The sequence below is a fragment of the Squalius cephalus genome (assembly GCF_949319135.1).
Source record: "Squalius cephalus genome assembly, chromosome: 11".
Classification (NCBI taxonomy): Eukaryota; Metazoa; Chordata; class Actinopteri; order Cypriniformes; family Leuciscidae; genus Squalius; species Squalius cephalus.
Genome location: NC_137132.1, coordinates 33511005 through 33526859, shown reverse-complemented (window position 1 = coordinate 33526859; position 15855 = coordinate 33511005).

Below are 15855 nucleotides of genomic sequence, written 5' to 3'. Positions count from 1 at the left end.
AGATTATATATTGCGGCTTTTATTATCTTCATTTATATATTATTATATATTATAACTAGTATAATTAATTTGGCTGCTGCTTTCTATGTCTTTGCACACCAGAAGCGTGTCTGATGCGGCGCTGCTGCTGCTAGGTGACGTACAGTGAGGTACAGTGAGGGTATATCTCGGGATTTGGATCACCCTTGTTGGAAATATGGGGAGAGAGTTGTGGAGGCCTAAAAGTCATGTTAAACATAAATATATAGCCTACTGATTAGAGCTGAAGATCTTTGCCCGAACCCGACGGGACCCGACGGGTTTGGTCGGGTTCGGTCGGGTTCGGTCTTAATTTCTATTATTTTACACGGGCTCGGGCCGGGCTCGGGCTCGCGCTTTGGGTTGCGTGGTAAATGAGCGGTCAGGTGATGTGTTTAGATTAGCGTGAAAATGGATCTTGAGGAGGTGAAATGGAGGCTGGTCTCTGAAGGACTTATTTTATTTCTTTGTTACAACTTCCAAGTGGCCTCTAGCTCCGTTAGTCATGAATAAATGATGTTAAAAAATGTATAAATTACTCTTTTTTTTACGAAAGACAAAGGTGCTGCTGTGTGCGTGCGGCGCAGTCTCTTTTTCTTTCTCTCCCTTTTCCGCCGAGTGGTGCGTGTGCCGGCTCGCGGTGTGAAGCGCGTGTCCGCGCTTTTCTCCGACACTCTTATCACTGCTGATAGACGGCCTTTTGGACAGTCGGGCTGTAAACGGGTTCGGGCTTTTAAAAAGCTGTCAATCAAAATGTACTTGTCGGGCTCGGGCAAAACTCTGTCGGGCTCGAGCCTTTTCGGGCCGAACTTTTAAGGCCCGATTACAGCTCTACTACTGATACAGCAAAGACTACGTCGGCAGTATTTGCCAGGTACAATATTTGAATATCGATCATTATTATTATTATTATTATTATTATTATTATTATTATTTTTAAATTACAACTATATCTTCATAATGTCAAAACCTCCAAAAATCAAAATGTCATTTATTAATATGTATTCGTGTCAAAATGACATCTAAACATATTTTTCTATTCTATTTTGCTTAGAAACGCTTCCAACACGCTTGCAATAGTCGGTTCAATTTCTAGCACGCGTTTTCGGCGAGACGTGCGTGTCACGCAGGCAGTGTGCAAGCTCTGCTAACCTGTTAAAATGGGAGCCGAAATAAAAACGGACACGCGCACGCCGGCCTAAAGTAACAGCTGATGGGGATTTGCCGTCACGATCGGTAAGAGGATAGTTAACCTCGTTTAAGCCTGCATAGCCTAGAGCTATCCTGTTGAATAGGCAGGGCAACTATTTAACATATTAAACATCACATAGGCTAGTTACAGGCTAACTTCAGCGCGTATGACACAGTAATACATTAGCATTTACTACAAATAATGGCCGTAAAAAGATTAAACACTAGCGATAATGTTAAGCGCACCAGAATTAAATAATATATTAATTAAAGAAGTAAACAGCATAGCTTTAAATAAACATATTAAGAAGTAAACAGCGTGACTTACAGATTCAGTTAACATCCAGAGAGTGTTTGTTTATTGTTTATTTTTAAACCACAACCCATTATGTCAGAATGTTTATTTTTAAACCACAACCTTCTAAAAATTATATATTTAACGATATATTTTGCATTTCTCATCCAAACAACGTCAAACTTGGCACTGCACTTACTTGTGCTTACTTGTAGGAATAGTATGTGGTACAAAAGCTTAGTTAGTATAGTTCACTTACACAAGAGTTCTAGTAAATAAAAAAGAACTGTAGAGACTAGAGTACTTGATAATTTACTTTAAATAAAATATAATTGTACCATTGTTGTGTTTTGCATGCTGAATGTTGAAGTCTGTGTGACTCAAGTATGATCAATTACAAGATTGTCACAAATATAGAGGGATTAAACCCAATTAAAAGTTTCACTAAGTGTTTAGGACATAAGTGTTAGTAACACAATTAAAAGATTATTAATTGACATGAAATATAGTTATGTTATACATCATTCATTCATAAATATGAATGAATGATGCAGAATATATATCAGTCCCCTCCAAAAGTATTGGAACAGTGAGGCCAATTCCTTTCCTGTAGACTGAAAATATATGGGTTTGACATCAAAATATGAATATGAGACAAGAGATCAACATTTCAGCTTTTATTTCGGGTATTTACATCTGGATCTGATACACAACCTAGAAGATATACACTTTTTGTTTGAACCCACCCATTGCTCATGTGACCAAAAGTATTGGAACAGATTAACTTAAAATAGATTAAAGTGAATAAGACTTAATATTTAGTTGCAAATCCTTTGCTTGCAATAACTGCATCAAGCCTGTGACCCATTGACATAACCAAACTTTTGCATTCTTCTTTTGAAGAATGCTTTTCCAGGCTTTCACCGCAGCCTCTTTCAGTTGTTGTTTGTTTTGGGGGGCTGCTCCCTTCAGTCTCTTTTTAAGCAGGTAAAATGCATGCTCTATTGGGTTTAAGTCTGGAGATTGACTTGGCCAGTCTAAAACCTTCCACTTCTTGCCCCTGATGAACTCCTTTGTTGTTTTGGCACTGTGTTTTGTGTCATTGTCTTGCTGCATGATGAAGGATCTCCCAATCAGTTTGGTTGCATCTTTCTGTAAATTGGCAGACAAAATGTTTCTGTACACTTCTGAGTTCATTTTGCTGCTGCCATCATGTGTTACATCATCAATGAAGATTAATGAGCCCGTCCCAGAAGAAGCCATGCAAGCCCAAGCCATGACATTACCTCCTCCGTGTTTCACAGATGAGCTTGTGTGTTTAGGGTCATGAGCAGATCCTTTTTTTCTCCAAACTTTAGCCTTTCCATCACTTTGGTAAAGGTTAATCTTTGTCTCATCAGTCCATAAAACTTTGCCCCAGAATGTTTGAGGCTTGTCTCTGTACTGTTTGGCAAATTCCAGCCTGGCCTTCTTATTCTTCTTGCTAATGAGAGGTTTGCATCTTCTGGTGTAGCCTCTGTACCTTTGTTCATGAAGTCTTCTGCGAACAGTAGATTGTGATACCTTCACTCCTGCCCTCTGGAGGTTGTTGCTGATGTCACTAACAGTTGTTTTGGGGTCTTTCTTTACAGCTCTCACAATGTTTCTGTCGTCAACTGCTGATGTTTTCCTTGGTCTACCCATTCGAGGTCTGTTACTTAGTACACCTGTGGTTTCTTTCTTTCTCAGGACATTCCAAATGGTTGTACTGGCTATGGCCAATGTTTGTGCGATGGCTCTGATTGATTTTCCATCTTCTCTCAGCTTCACAATTGCTTGTTTTTCACCCATAGACAGCTCTCTGGTTTTCATGATGGTTACACGTCTAATTATAAATGCAGTCTGCACAGGTAAAACCAAAATCTGAAACTGAGCGCAGACATTCAGTGCTATTTATTGTTTGAATAATCAATGTAATAGGACACACCAGGGCAACAAAACACACCTGCCAGTCACATGTTCCAATACTTTTGGTCACATGAGCAATGGGTGGGTTCAAACAAAAGATTGTATCTTCTAAGTTGTGTATCAGATCCAGATGTAAATACCTGGAAATAAAAGCTGAAATGTTGATCTCTTGTCTCATAAGGATTATTAGGAACACCATACTAATACTGTGTTTGACCCCCTTTCGCTTAATTCTACGTGGCATTGATTCAACAAGGTGCTGAAAGCATTCTTTAGAAATGTTGGCCCATATTGATAGGATAGCATCTTGCAGTTGATGGAGATTTGTGGGATTCACATCCAGGGCACGAAGCTCCCGTTCCACCACATCCCAAAGATGCTCTATTGGGTTGAGATCTGGTGACTGTGGGGGCCATTTTAGTACAGTGAACTCATTGTCATGTTCAAGAAACCAATTTGAAATGATTCGAGCTTTGTGACATGGTGCATTATCCTGCTGGAAGTAGCCATCAGAGGATGGGTACATGGTGGTCATAAAGGGATGGACATGGTCAGAAACAATGCTCAGGTAGGCCGTGGCATTTAAACGATGCCCAGTTGGCACTAAGGGGCCTAAAGTGTGCCAAGAAAACATTAGTGGTGGGAGAAAAAATCGATCCATCGATGCATCGCGATTCTCTCTCCAACGATTCTGGATCGATTCTGAGAATTTCAGAATCGATTCTGAGCTTAGTTTATAACCAGATGTGCGATGACGCAGAGTTTGCTTTAGAAACACCCGTCTTCTGCTTGCTAACAATTCCCCACACACGTACCTTCAGTAAAATAATATTTAATAAAGTTCGGAAAGGTTGAAACGAATTATAAGGACATTCACAGGCTTCATTGTACAGGATGCGCTGTGAGAGACGCGCATGTTTGATGTTACACTTGAAGTGTGCTGTCTCGCGCGTCGATATTCTCCTTAAAAATGCTCTACGAAGTCATCGTTTATGTGGTTTGGAATGCAGTGGACTTATATATTTAAAATATGAACCTCGCTAACAGAAGGCTGCTTTCAGTTTCAAATGCTGATGCGCGCTTTGTGTTGACTGCTCGCGCATGCGGCTGTGCGACTCCGTGTTTAGTGGTTTAATATACTTGTGCAAAATGAACGTAAACACAGCAAGTTATGTCTTAAGGGATTAAACGGTGAGGACAAACCACATTACTACTTGTATTTAAAAAGAGATCCGAGCGTGAATGCAGCTAAATAGATATCTAAGATATCTCAGTCTAATAAGATGTCAAAGTAAAAAACAAAAGTATGATGAAAATAAATCACTCACAGTTCTTGAATGGAAAATGTTCAGATAATCTTAAATACTGAAAGCACTCTTCTGTTTCTTTGTCATTTGTTTCTATGCTTCTCTTTATTATTTGCTATTTATATGGTTTGAAGTTATATTAGTTTAAAATTCTTAAAATAAAACTGTTTTAATGTTTTATTTATTTTATTTGTAATTATAAAAAAAATAGACTACTTAATTACTTATGTAAACTAATGAATTAATGGGGGGGGGGTAAAGAATCGTTCTGGAATCGGATCGTGACTCCCAGAATCGGAATCGGATCGTATCGTGAGGTGACTGAAGATTCCCACCTCTAGAAAACATCCCCCACACCATTACACCACCACCACCACCAGCCTGCACAGTGGTAACAAGGCATGATGGATCCATGTTCTCATTCTGTTTACGCCAAATTCTGACTCTACCATCTGAATGTCTCAACAGAAATCGAGACTCATCAGACCAGGCAACATTTTTCCAGTCTTCAACTGTCCAATTTTGGTGAGCTTGTGCAAATTGTAGCCTCTTTTTCCTATTTGTAGTGGAGATGAGTGGTACCCGGTGGGGTCTTCTGCTGTTGTAGCCCATCCGCCTCAAGGTTGTGCGTGTTGTGGCTTCACAAATGCTTTGCTGCATACCTCGGTTGTAACGAGTGGTTATTTGTCAAAGTTGCTCTTCTATCAGCTTGAATCAGTCGGCCCATTCTCCTCTGACCTCTAGCATCAACAAGGCATTTTCGCCCACAGGACTGCTGCATACTGGATGTTTTTCCCTTTTCACACCATTCTTTGTAAACCCTAGAAATGGTTGTGCGTGAAAATCCCAGTAAGCAGATTGTGAAATACTCAGACCGGCCCGTCTGGCACCAACAACCATGCCGCGCTCAAAATTGCTTAAATCACCTTTCTTTCCCATTCTGACATTCAGTTTGGAGTTCAGGAGATTGTCTTGACCAGGACCACACCCCTAAATGCATTGAAGCAACTGCCATGTGATTGGTTGATTAGATAATTGCATTAATGAGAAATTGAACAGGTGTTCCTAATAATCCTTTAGGTGAGTGTATATATATATACAGTGAGGAAAATAAGTATTTGAACACCCTGCTATTTTGCAAGTTCTCCCACTTAGAAATCATGGAAGGGGTCTGAAATTGTCATCGTAGGTGCATGTCCACTGTGAGAGACATAATCTAAAAAAAAAAAATCCAGAAATCACAATGTATGATTTTTTAACTATTTATTTGTATGATACAGCTGCAAATAAGTATTTGAACACCTGAGAAAATCAATGTTAATATTTGGTACAGTAGCCTTTGTTTGCAATTACAGAGGTCAAACGTTTCCTGTAGTTTTTCACCAGGTTTGCACACACTGCAGGAGGGATTTTGGCCCACTCCTCCACACAGATCTTCTCTAGATCAGTCAGGTTTCTGGGCTGTCGCTGAGAAACACGGAGTTTGAACTCCCTCCAAAGATTCTCTATTGGGTTTAGGTCTGGAGACTGGCTAGGCCACGCCAGAACCTTGATATGCTTCTTACAGAGCCACTCCTTGGTTATCCTGGCTGTGTGCTTCGGGTCATTGTCATGTTGGAAGACCCAGCCTCGACCCATCTTCAATGCTCTAACTGAGGGAAGGAGGTTGTTCCCCAAAATCTCGCAATACATGGCCCCGGTCATCCTCTCCTTAATACAGTGCAGTCGCCCTGTCCCATGTGCAGAAAAACACCCCCAAAGCATGATGCTACCACCCCCATGCTTCACAGTAGGGATGGTGTTCTTGGGATGGTACTCATCATTCTTCTTCCTCCAAACACGTTTAGTGGAATTGTGACCAAAAAGTTCTATTTTGGTCTCATCTGATCACATGACTTTCTCCCATGACTCCTCTGGATCATCCAAATGGTCATTGGCAAACTTAAGACGGGCCTTGACATGTGCTGGTTTAAGCAGGGGAACCTTCCATGCCATGCATGATTTCAAACCATGACGTCTTAGTGTATTACCAACAGTAACCTTGGAAACGGTGGTCCCAGCTCTTTTCAGGTCATTGACCAGCTCCTCCCGTGTAGTTCTGGGCTGATTTCTCACCTTTCTTAGGATCATTGAGACCCCACGAGGTGAGATCTTGCATGGAGCCCCAGTCCAAGGGAGATTGACAGTCATGTTTAGCTTCTTCCATTTTCTAATGATTGCTCCAACAGTGGACCTTTTTTCACCAAGCTGCTTGGCAATTTCCCCTTAGCCCTTTCCAGCCTTGTGGAGGTGGACATTTTAAAGGCAGACTAACAGGTCTTTGAGGGTCAGAATTCTAGCTGTTAGACAGGTGTTCAAATACAGCTGTATTGCAGCTGTATCATACAAATAAATAGTTAAAAAATCATATATTGTGATTTCTGGATTTTTTTTTTTTTTTGATTATGTCTCTCACAGTGGACATGCACCTACGATGACAATTTCAGACCCCTCCATGATTTCCAAGTGGGAGAACTTGCAAAATAGCAGGGTGTTCATATACTTATTTTCCTCACTGTGTATATATATATATATATATATATATATATATATAAATAATATCTTCCTTTGAAACCGAATAACTGATTTCTTTTTGCAATCGTTGCATCAATGGGAAGAGAATTACAATGGTATAAATGAAGTTAAAGAGACCCCCACAAAGATGAAATCATAATTCGAACCCTGAACATAATAGACCCATAATTAAGCATAATGATATAATTTAAATCATGAAGCAAACTGATATACACTGTTAGACCTTACCAGGTTTTTTTTTTACAGTAAAATAATAATGACTTTACCAATCAATGATTGGCTCTTGTAGCGACAATGCCTGACATGCGGTCACATGCTGTTCGAATTAGTAATTCCTTGTCTCCAAACACGTCCTTCGTTGTCTTTTTAGACAACGGGTCTGTCCACGGCGTCGCCAAGTCTACTTGGACATGTAAAAATTGCAATCTGGTTAATAATTTCCCCAGAGGGACATTTGAGCCATAAAGAGGACCCTGTTTTGAAGAACCCCTTTGTAAAACCCCCCTAGTTCAGCATGGACTTCCTGTGATTTTACAGCCTCAGGACATTCCAGAAGACACACACACACACACACACACACACACTCGTGGACTTTCAACCAGAAACCCACCACGAGATGCAACTGAAGCACATTTCCATATATGGACTTCCACATAGTAAAATGTCATTTTACCATTCATTACAAATTTATAATAGAGGTGTGACTTGCTAGAGTAAAATCTGTAATTCTGAAGGTTCATTGAAAGAAAATCACTCAATAGTGTCTTGTAATACGACCTCGACCTGGTCATAAACCTTTATGGTCCCAAAGCTGCAGCTCATCCAGTTCCTTGGCAAACCAACATTCCAACACATTTACTTTTCATGGAACTCTTCAGAGAAAACTCTTCAAATGTTTGATACATATTCCTTTATTTCCCAGGTGCCTTCACTTGCCATAACGGAAACGCTGACAATTTTATTGTGTGTTTAATCAAACTTTATGTGTGTGTAATTATGCATATAGATGTAACATCATGTTTCCCCGACCTTTATCTGTCATAATTAGTATCTGTCTGACCGTCCTGTTTTAATTCAACCCGTCACACATAGTAAATTACAGTAAGATGTATTGTTCCAGGTGTACAATCTTAAGAAGAAATATGAATTCTTTCTCTCATAAGACATATGGTGAAAGTAGGCGTTTTCTCCTTCACACAAAGAGAATTTTCCCGCTTCAGAAAAGACAATCTGATTCGCTGTCGTTCCAAGAGAAGGCGTAAACAGATGTTTGTTAAAAGGCAGAAACCCCCTCATCACACTCTCTTCCTACTTCGCTCACCGCTCTTCTCTCATCGATCCCGCTGACCTCTCCTCTTCTCTTCTCCGGTCGCTCTCATCCCGGACCTCATCCACGTGTAGCGCAGCTCCATGGCAACCAGCTGAACAGGCCTCACCGTGGCCTCTGGGACACAAACCCCCGCGCCATGTAAAAGCCTGCTGCCTTAGAAACCAAGATTTCTGGCCTCTTCCGCACGGAAGACGAACTTTCTCGGTAATGTTACATCCAATGAGCCTTTAAACTTCACAGCACCTGAAGACGCAACAGAAACAGGATCGACACCACCCTCTTGTCCTGCCTCAGCCTCGCGCCGAACAGAGAACAAACGTGCAAGTGACGGTAACCTTATCTGATAAAACTGCTTTCCAGGTTGTCTCGTGAACCAAGGTTTCTGTATGTAATAATTACTAGCTCTTCCTCTTCTCTTTTCTTTCTTTCTTTCTTTCATTTCATTCTGATCACTTATGTTATTGTGTGGTTATATGTTGTTTGTTTATTGTTTGCATTTTTACGTACGTTTATATTCGTAGCTCATATAATCTATAGTTTTGCATTTATTAAAATTCATAAATACTTTTCACTGTCTCCGTGTTTGAAAATCCACCATTCTAAAGTCAATGAAACAAAAGATCTTAAGCTACAAGCTCGAAATATAGACTACTTGAGTAGTTTTAATTAATAAACTCAGGAAGTTGATGTCCGTGGCCAGGACATGAAACTCTCTTGAAGTTTGTGAATATCTCTTCTTGACTGTAATGATTTTACATTTATTTCGCTGGACGAATTAAATGTCGGTCAGACCAGTCACAGAACAAGATAATCTCGATAATTGATAAAATAAATGTACATGCGACTTATGAATTATGACCATGAGTCATAAAAATTAATATTCCCAAAATTCCCCATATTCTTGAGCTAATTCAAATTTACCCAGAGTCGTATTCGTTACACTCTTTTATTCAGAATGCTATTATAAGGTATTCCGCCATATTGCGCGTTGCAGTTTCTCCCATTCATAAGCCAAAATCAAAAAGCAAAACCTGTTTTATAATTTCTGATAAAGTTTTATGTAGGCATGTGACGGTACCAAATTTTTTGTTGCGACAATTGCTGAAACTTTTATCATGGTATACAGTATTTTCTCGACACACAAAAAAATGTAATACTATAATAGGTTTAATAACTTTTATTCTTATAAAAAAATAATTCTGAACATATAAATATAATAAAGCAGTACACAATAAAAATAAAGTAAACAAATGTTTCAAATAGATTAAAGTGCAAAAAGAATTAAAAAGACCAATAGGTATCACTTTACAATAAGATTAATGTTAGTTAGTGCCTTCTTTATTAATGTTAATTAAAAAAAATACAACTGATCATTGTTAGTTTATGTTAGTATTATTAAATGTTGAAATTAACAAATGCTTTAGAAGCATTTCATTCTCAGTTTATGTTAACTAATGAATTAACTAATGGAGCCTTATTGTAAAGTTTTACTGAACAATAATAAAGAATCATAACATTTTCCATCAATATCTAGTTGTAGACCAGATTAAAATAGAAAAGAAAAAAAAAACGTTTGAAAATAAATAGCCTATTAAGTCTAAAGGTATTTAAAGGGTTAGTTATTTAAATCCTGTAACACGAGAACAAACCTCAGTGGTTCTTGCAGAAGCTCAAACGTGCTGCGTAACACGAGAATGAACCTCATTGGCTCTTGCTGAAGCTCAAACATGCTGCGTAACACGAGAATGAACCTCATTGGCTCTCGCTGAAGCTCAAACGTGCCTCATTGGCTCTTGCCAGTGCCATAGAGAGAAAGAGTTGCGACACTCCCATAGACCTGCGTTGTAAAAAATGGCGGCGCTTTTAACCGCCGACTTCCGGGATTTGAAGATCGGATTAGTTCCAAACACTGTCATTTGGGCGTTGGACCCCATTCACTTACATTGCTGTGCGTCGAGTTATTCCAGAGGTAAGTTGCTGAAATATCGACCTCTTTTGAATTGTCAACTGTCTATATTGTATCAGAGGCCCTTTGCGATGCTTATACTGGTCTTCATTTGTACATGCACAGCGTAATTATTTATATTTTATGTTGGTTGTTTCAACCAATTTTCAAGCCTGCCTGCTAGCTTGGAAGCTAGCGCGACTTCGTCAGCTGTGACAGTAAGAGTTCGGTAATGAATCGCTTCCACCTTTATAGCAACTTTAATTTAATTTCATTTTTTGGGATATACAAACTTTTCATTATGTGACGTGTTGGCTGTACTTAATTTGTATCAGAGCCCATCTCAGATACTCATTTACTGTGAGGAAACTTTGTATTGTAATATCCACACTAGTTTAATGATTGTTCTTCAAAAGTATTATTCAAGGTATTATTCAGTAGTCTTAAAACAAATAGTAGACTACTTGACAGGCTACTCTACAGCAGTGAATCAAGGATGAGCCTAAAACATGGTCATGCATCCAAAATGGTAAGAAGATTTTTTTTTTTAACAAGAATTTTTAACAAAAGAAACACTTTTTTTTTTTTCAGCCTCATGTCAACCAAGGCTGCTGCTGGTGGCGGCAGCTGACGATGGTGACAGCGGCTGCTGTTGGTGGTGAACGGCGGCTGGTGATGGTGACGGCAGCGGCTGCTGGTCGTGAGCGGCGACTGGCGATGGTGGCGGCAGCTGACAATGGTAACAGTGATGGCGGCTGCTGCTGGTGGTGAACGGCGGCTGGCGATGGTGGCTGCTGCTAGCGGTTGCTGCTGGTTGCTGCTGCTGCTCGTGGGGGTTAGAGGCTGACATTTTTTCGGGAATCCCGCGGGATGGGAAACAAAATCACTATTAATCACGGGATTGGGACGGGACAGGAAAAAATGTCAGCGGGAGTGGGCGGGACCGGGAATCGTAATAAAACTATGATACACAACTTTATACACAAACATACAGTTTCTATAAATAAACTCTATTTAAATTTTCAACTAAATTCTATTTGCCCTGTCTCTTTATGCTCTCCTGTTTGCTTTGGTGTGGCTGGTAAAGTGAATGACGTGCTCCTCCACACACCCGTACCAGTTGGTGGCAATAATATATGCACAATGCCAACCACCAATAATATAAGAGAAGAATGCTTCCCCCATACACTGTGTTGCCGCGAAAATCACAATCAAAATGGAGTCAGACATGAAAGACACACTGCTACGACTACTGTCGGAACATTTCAGGGCGGTCTGAAATCACCAAAAAATTTAGACGTGTTGAGAAAGACGGCGTGAAAACGCCATACGCTAGTTGCAAGACATGCAGACAAATGATTAAATACTATTCCGACTCAGGCACGAGTGGCCTTCAGCGTCACACATGTAAAGCATCCAGCTCAAGGCAACCAGCAATTTCATCATTCATAAAGCGTAAGGTGCCAATGAATGTAAAGTCAAGATTTACAGACGCGATGGCTCGTATGTGCAGCCAGGATCTAAGACCGTTCTCTATTGTTGAGGGACGAGGGTTCATTGAAGTCGCGAAAGAGCTCATTAATATCGGAGCTAAATATGGAAGCAGCGTTGAGGTCGAAGATGTGCTACCAAGTGCACGGACTGTTTCTCGTCATGTTGAAGACGAGTACGAGAAAGTAAAGAAACATGTTGTAGACGAGCTACAACAGGGTTATACTGTATTTATTGGCTTGTCTACGTAATATGGTACTATTCTATTCAGTGTCTCTTATATTTCTTGTTAACTGTTCTGACTAGCCCAAGCTTTAAAGGGGACATATCATGCTAAATGCACTTTTTTAGCCCTTAAATGCATTTTGTTGTATATTTGGAGTGTTTAGAAGTACAGAAAAGATTAAATTATTCTCTTCAGGTGCTTCGTTGATATCTTTATATTCTGTTTTGGTCATATTTTTCAACCTGTTCCGATTTTTCTGTTATCTATGACGTTTTGTGAACTATCACGTCACAGTATTTGCAGCGGAACTGCCAAATAAGGACATTGACTTCCAGCCCAACACTTCGAGCAATCCGCCATTATTATTTCTCGCTGCAATTTTGTAGTCCAAGCTAAAGGATGCAGAAGTTACGAGAGGGTAAGTTAAAATGTTCAGTTGTTGGATGTAGTAACCCACACGCTTCATTACACCGTCTAATGTAGATGAACTGCCGCGCTTGTGGCGCATGTTTGACTGAAAGAACGAGCAGAGAGAGAGAGACCCGGTCGCGCGCGCGCACTCTCTCTCTCTTCAGAGAGGCGAAAGTGTAAACAAGACATCACCGTCTCCAAACTAGACGCTGTCTTGCTCTCTCTCCCTCGCACATATTAATCAAAATAAATCGACACGGTGGTAAAAGGTCGGAAGACCAAAGTTTCATGTGTAACAGTTAAATACAGTAACACACCATTGCGATACATCCATATGAAGACGTTGTTCTGCAGGTTCGTCGTCTTCATTTTTATCTCGCTCCGGCTCCGACTCTGGCTCGAACATGTAAGGCTGGCTGGACAAGTCTTCCGTTGTTGACATTTTGTTAATAACGTGTGAATAAAAAGTTTATGTGCCGCTAGATAATCCTATTTCTGCTATCAGACTACAAAAATGGCCGAACGGGGTGGAGTTGAACCTCTGCATCCTGGAGAGGGGGCGGGGTATGAGGTGTCTCAATTTTATTTAAAGAGACCGCAGCAAAACGAGTTGCTCTCAGACGCACATCAGAAAAGGGGTAGAAAAGGGGCCTGTGGAGCTATAATAATGAGGAATTCAGACCCAAGCATTGCAGTTCCGCTTTATATAGACTACAAATGTATGATTTATATGTAAAAAGGAACAATTTAAAAGCATGATATGTCTCCTTTAACAATAATTTACTTACAAAGTAATCATTATGTTAAATTTATTTGTGTAAATAAATGTATTAATATTTTATGTTTGTGCTGTTTTTTTTTAATCTAACCTAACATATAGGAGTTTGGCATCTTGAGCAAGGATGTTGTTGTTGTGACCGACAATGGTTCAAATGTGGTTGCAGCTTTCAAGGATTACACCAGACTGTCCTGTGCAGGCCATAATATTAACCTGATTCTTAAATACACATTTGACCATTTGGATGTGGAGAATCCACTGCACAGCCCAGTCATCAACCTGTTTTGTGATGTGAAGACTCTGGTTACACACTTCAAAAGAGCTGGGTAAGATATTTTACAGTCTTGTCATGCCTGTTTGGTGTAGTTTGCAGGTATTTTTATGAGTTTATACAGTTTATTTTAAAATATTATTACAAAAAATCAACATAAAAACAACTGCTGTAATTAATAAATTGTTTTCTTGTTCAGCAAGCTATTTTGACTCAACAATTCTGCTGTTAATCTGTTTCTAATAAACATTAATACTTAAAAAATCTGTCAACAAAGTGACTGAGATTTTATCACCTTACTTAGTGTAGTGTACACTGTCTCTTTCTTGAATTTCAGATTGCAAAAAGCACTGGACAGATCACTTAAGCAAGCAGTGGAAACAAGGTGGAATACCAGACTTGCAATGTTGCAATCTGTAAGGGATGCTCTGCGGTCTGGCAAGCTGCATGAGGTCCTGCTTCACCGAAATGAACTCCGTTATGTCAACAACATAGACCCAGACCTTCTTGAAGGCATTATCCGCCTTCTGGAACCTTTTGATGAGGCTACCAGGCACCTGTCCACTGATCAGACACCTAGTCTTCACCTAGTCCTCCCAACCAAGGCAACCCTGCTGAGGGGTCTGTTGCTTCAGGATGGAGACAGTGTTATTGTGAAAGAGGTAATATAATACAGTCCTCATTTGTAATTGTTTTGTTAGTCATTTAGGTAACTAAAAGTAGATGCCCATTATCCAATAACAATGTTGTCTATCATGTAATTTTATTTTCCTCCTCCTAGCTGAAAGGGATATTTGGCCAGGCAGTGGAACTGAAATTCAAAATCCACCTTTACCACAAGATAGCCACAGCACTCTCTCCTAGTCTGAGGTGTTTCTTAAGAAAAACTCTCAACGCTGAGGAATACGAAGAGGTTATCAACACTCTAGCAGCAATCGCAGAAAGAGTAGGGATAGTGGAGAGAACCAGTGTCCAACAGGGTAATTCATAGCGTTAGTTCTTAGAACGAACTAAGTTAGAACGACAGTGCACTCTAAGGAAATTTTGGTAACACTTTACAATACGGGTGCACTAACTAATGCACAGATAATCATGAGTTAATGTATGACTCATGAACAACTAAACCATGAATTAATTATTACTGCATCAGCAGCTAATAAAGAGTCTATATGATTAATAGATGAAGTAATATATGAATAGTAATTAATTAAATGTGTCATAATGTATTAATTCATTAATAACATATTTTATTAATTAATAGTGTAAATTAATGTGTTCGTTACCACAATGGGTCAAAGCACTTCAACTTCCAGTTGCCTGCTTTGATTATGGTTACACTTATTTTTTGCACTTAAAGTGCTATTTGTATTTTATTTTTATTTTATTTATACTGTGTATAATTTATGTTCGACTTGTGGAAAGGAGTTTTCTCATGAGATTTTATATGAGAAATTATATAGGGGAGAAAGTTTGTGGCGAAACATTTTGCAGTGTTTGCATGTTGTTTTTACTGCATATAATTCATTAAAATAGAAGTAAAATTACACCATTACAAGTTGGTTTCAAAATGCACCTAAATTGTTGTATTTTGTGATTTTCAGATGAATAAAAGACTATTAATATATTTCATTATTGAGGATTTCTTAAAAATAGTGTAAAAATCTTGTCTCGTCTCGTGAACCCAATCAAGTGTCTCGTCACACCCCTATTAGCTAATGATTTGCAAAGGTATCATTATGTTATGACTTTACTTATTGAGGCACATGAATATAAACTAATTTTTAAGTAATATGTCTTTTTGGTTTTGACATCCACACTATGGATTTTACTATGACATATTACTTAACAATTAATTTATAGTCATGTGCCTCAACAAGTAAAGTCATAACATAATGATACATTTGAGTCATACTAACTCATGATTATCTGTGCATTAGTTAAGCATGAATTAATGCATATTAGTGCACCCGCATTGTAAGGTGTTGCTGGAATTTCTAATATAAGTACAAAATGTTCTCTCACTTATGGAAAGCCACACAGTACACACTCACTCACTCACTCACTCACTCAC